The sequence below is a fragment of the Mustela erminea genome, chromosome 18, assembly GCF_009829155.1.
Source record: "Mustela erminea isolate mMusErm1 chromosome 18, mMusErm1.Pri, whole genome shotgun sequence".
In the NCBI taxonomy this organism is placed as follows: domain Eukaryota; kingdom Metazoa; phylum Chordata; class Mammalia; order Carnivora; family Mustelidae; genus Mustela; species Mustela erminea.
In genome coordinates this window covers 14,795,831-14,800,921 of record NC_045631.1, presented here as the reverse complement: position 1 = coordinate 14,800,921, position 5,091 = coordinate 14,795,831, and positions in this window count along the sequence as shown.

The following is a 5,091-nucleotide window of genomic DNA, read 5'->3' as shown; positions in this document are numbered from 1 at the left end:
TTGTTTTATTTATACAGGATATCTTTGGCCCAGCATAATGTTAGTTGAAAGAAAGCAAGCAAGTTCCACTCCTAGGCATATAACTTAAGAGGACATCATGACTTCAGTCGAAAGAAAGGAAGTTCAGTCAGAGTATCAAAGTTTGAAGCTATGAGATGAAAGGTTTCTTTGGAATGAAAGGATGAGAAGCAATAAAATTTAACCCCCATCTCAATATTTCTTAAAGTTTTTTTTAATAACTTTGCATTGTTCTGAACAGCATCTCAAAGGGTGTGCCAAGATAATCAATTATTAGGGAAAGTTTATAGTTCATCATATATGAGCTGAATTTCGAGATGCTCAAATTTCACAGTCGACACTTTCTATACATTTCTCATTGATTGGCCTTTAAAAAGTTGTCCTGAATGTGGCCAAACACCCATCCTTATTTTTCTTGTACTTTCTGTGGGTCACTGCCTGGTCTTAGGCCCAGTAACTCAACCTTGGCATTCAACAGTGGAGGGATCTAAATAATCTCTTCTTTTAACCCCACAGGATTATAACACTACATATCCTATCCAAATAGGATTGACTTTGCTAAGAAAAAAACACTGAAGATAAGTGAAAAGTTTGAAGTAATTTGTCTTTTGTTAGCATTTTCATATCACATTTTCATGAAACCTATTGTAATAAGTAAAACCAATAAGATAATAACACAATATTCACAATATTTTAGGTTCCATAAGATTTTAATGGGGCAAATCAAGTCATCTGCAAATAGGTCAGTTTTATTTATTCCTTTTCTGTTTTTCATTTCCATTTTTTGCCTTTTTTGTACTTGTTAGAACTCCCAGCACTGTGTTGCATAAAAAGGAGAGCAGACACCCTTGCTTTGTTCCCAATTTTAAGAAGAAAGCATTACCTTTCACCATAGTATAATGATAGCTGTTTTTCTTTCTTTTTTCTTTTCTTTTCTTTTTTGTTTGTTTTTCTTTTCTTAATCTATTGAGGAATTTCCCCTTCCATTTCTAGTTTTCTGAGAGCTGTTATTATGAATCATTGTTAAAATTTGTCTTTTTTACTTCCTGGATTGGATGATAGGATGATGCAACTTTTCTTCCTTAGCTTGTTAATATGATGGATTGTGTTGATTGATTTTCAATTACTGAACTAAACTGCTATCTGAGAATACTTGGCCATGGTGTATAATATTTTTTTCTCAATTTTATTAGCTATTATTTTGAGGATTTTTTGTGACACTGATGTCATAAAATGAATAGGAAAGTGTTCCTTTAAAAAAAGAAAGAAGGAAAGAAAGAAAATGTTCCTTTTCTTTTTTTCCTATTTTCTACAAAGAGATTATAAAATTGCTGTTAATTTGTCCTTAAATGTTTGTGTTTTCCAGTAAAGCTTCCTGTCCTTGACAACTACAAGTTCAATTCTCTTAGTAGTTATAGGGATATTCAGTCTATTTCATATCAGGTGAGTTGTGGTTATTTGTTTTCTTTGAGGAATTAGTCCATTTTTTGGAAACTGTCACATTATGTAAAGAAAGTTATTTGGTGTATGCCCCTTTTATCCTTTTAAGTCAACAGTGTCTGTAGTAATATCCCATAACATTTCATGGTGTGTCATTTCTGTTTTTTTCTTTGCCATTGTTGCTGGAGATCTGTTAATTTTATTAGACTTTACAAAGAATTGGCTTATAGTTTAATTGACTTTTCTCTGTTGTTTTCCTGTTTTCACTTCTTTTATTCTCTTACATTCATTTAAATTTTTTTTTTTCAGTTTTCATCAGGCTTATTTTGCTCTTCTTTTTATTTATTTATTTTTTTAGGTGGATGTTTAGATTGTTGTATTGAGACTTTTTCTTTCTTTTTTTTTAAGATTTCTAATTTATTTGACAGAAAGAGAATAGACAGGCAGGCAGAGAGAAAGGAGAAAGCAGACTCCCTGCTGAGCAGAGAGCCTGATGCAGGGCTCACTAGATCCCAGTACCCTGGGATCATGACCTGAGATGAAGGCAGAGGCTTTAACCTACTGAGCCATCCAGACACCCCTTGAACTTTTCTTTTCTAATGTATATTTTTAGTGCTACAATTTTCCCTCTTAGCACTGCTTAATCTGTAACCCACAAAATTTGATTTGTTGTACTTTCATTTAATTCAAGGCACTTTAAAAAATTTTCTTTAAAATTTTGATTCATGGATTATTTAAAGGGGTGTGATTTAATTTTCAAGTGTTTCAAGTTTTATTTTTATTTTTCTGTTATTTATTTCTAGTTTGATTCCATTGTGGTCAGAGAACACTCTCTGTAGGATTTCAAGTCTTAAAGTTTTTAAAGATTTATTAATTTATTTTTTGGAGAGAGAGAAGAGGAGAAAGAGCCTGAGCAGGGGGAACAGCAGGCAGAGTGACAGGGCAAAGCAGGCTCCTCGTTGAGCAAGAAACCTGATGTGGGACTCCATCCCAGGACTTTGGGATCATGACCTGAGCTGAAGGCAGATGCTTAACTGACTGAGCCACCCAGAATTCCCTGAAGTTTTATAGTTTGTTGAAGTTTCATGGCCTAAGATAATCGTGTATTTGGTATTTATTTTATGAGAATTTGAAAGGAACATGTTTTCTATTATTATCAGGTAGAATGTTCTATACCTGTCAATTAGATCCTATTGATAAATGGTATTATTAAACTCTTCTAAATAATTGCTAATTTTATTTGTAGTTGTAGTTGAAAAATGGGTGTGGAGGTCTCCAATTATAATTGTGAATATGTTCATTTCTTCCTTTCAGTTCTCTCAGGTTTTGTTTTATATATTTTGCAGCTCAACAACAGTTTGGTACTTAAAGAATTATGATAGCTGTATTGTATTGCTGTGGTAGATTGGACATTTTACCATTATATAATGTCCCTGTCTGTGTCTTATAATTTTCTTTGCTCTGAAGTCTATTTTATCTGATAGTAATAGAGTTACTCTTGCTTATTTTGATAAGTGTTTTCATCAAATATCTTTCTTCCATTCTAATTTTAATAAGCATATACTGTTTTATTTATGGTAGCATTCAGGGCAGGGGAGGTTCTTTGTTACTGCTAGGCAGCATGGTCTTCTTGGGGCTCCATTGGCATTATCATGAAATGAACCTCATTTCAACTGGATAATGGTAAATGTTTTGACTCTCCTCTAGGTCTCCTTTGGCAGTGTTTTAGTGGAGAGGGGGCAAGGTGTCCTCTTTGTTACCATCCAGTGGGGGTAAAACTTCCACTCCCCTTTTTGGCATTCCAGTAACATGTTTAGTTGCCATGACAGCCTTGCAGGTATAGAAGTCTAAGTTTCCCGCTTAGCATTTGCTGTTGTGGTTCAAGCGGGGCCACAGTTTTTCTGTGGCGTTTGCCTGGAGCAAAGCAGTTATTATTTAAAATTTCTGTCTTGCTAGGCTGCACCTTTGAATAGAGAAAACAGGCTTTAATTGTGAAATTTTTGCCTGTGCTGCATTATACTTCCTTGTTTCCCATTTCTTCAGCTAGAAGTCTAGGATATATGAGGCAAAAAGAAAACCTAGACTACTAAACACTGTTTTATCAACAGTTTCTGAGGTCTCTGACCAATCTATTTCCTTCTGTCCTTCTTTCAGAGTATTCTTATCTTTATTTTATATAGAATGCCCAGGCTTTCAGTTGTACTCTGTGGGGAAAAATAGAAAGAAGTATGCCTACTCCATCTACAAAGAAATGGAAGTCTCCAGGGAAAATTTCAAAGGCTACAGGCCTAAAAACACAATTTGTTGGATTTTCAGATAAACTTAGCAATATAAGCTAGACTTTGATGTCTTTTGAATCCCAGTCAATTATTTGCCAGGTCTTAGATAGTAAAAATTGTCTTTGGTAGATATTTGACAAGGCCCTTATAATATCTAAATTCTTTGTTCCATCAAATAATCCCAAACTGCAGTGGTTTACAGTAGCAAACTTCTGTCTCCCTTACAAAATAGTCTTCAGGTGAGTTATAGTTCAACTTCAGACTGTGTCAGACTCAGGTGTTCTGATTTAGGGGTATGGTCTGCTCCTCATGTTTTCTCATTCTGGAAGCAAGGCTAAAGGAGAAATTCTCTGAATATATGCTGTTCTTTCATGGCAAGGGAAGAAATAAGAAAGTGACAAATATATGCAATGACTATTAAAGCTTCTGCACAGAACTGATAAAATTTTGCTTTTGTTTCTATTTCATTGACTAAACCAAGTAACATGGCCCAGCCTAAAATCAATTGGGTATAGAAGTATACTACTTTTATACAAGTCAGACAAGTTACATGGCAAAGAACACTGATATATAATCATTCAAAGGAGGGAGTGCATAAATATGAAATTTTTACTATCATAATCTGAGAATTCTCAGGATCTAGGTTAATTGGGAAAAACATGATTTGATTTGACATATTTTTGAAACAGAGAATTGTCAAAATATTCTTTTAAATATTTTATTTATTTATTTGAGGAAGTGAGAACACTAGCAGCAGGAGGGACAGAGGGAGAGGGCAGACTCTCCACTGAGCAGGAAACCCAATGCAGGGCTCCATCTCAGGATCTCCATCCCAGGGTCCTGGGATATATGACCCAAGCCAAATGCAGATGCTTAAGTAACTGAGCTACCCAGGTGTCCATCAAAATATATTTTCTATTAAAGATGCAAACCTCGGGGCAAATAGATTTCAGCTTAGATTATGATCTCAGGGTTGTGAGATCAAGGCCTGCATCAAGCTCTGCTCTCAGTGGGGAGTCAGCTTCTCTCCCTCTCTCTTCCCACCCCACATGATCTCTCTCTTTCTCTCAAGTAAATAAATCTTTTAAAAAATAAATAAAGATGTAAACCTTGCATTGCATGCTGGGAAAAACATCTCTATAATATGTTGTATTTTTTTTTTTTGCATAAAGTGATTTGTCAAGTAGGCTACCTGAAATGTATGTTAGGTTTAAACTTAATTTTAAAATAAATTTTAAATAAATTTTAAAATAAATATCATAAAATTTATCTCCAGGTCAGTACTTTTCAGACTAATTATGTTTTACTTTGCATTCCAAAATCTCCATTACAATATAGGTGTCTCACAGGGTGC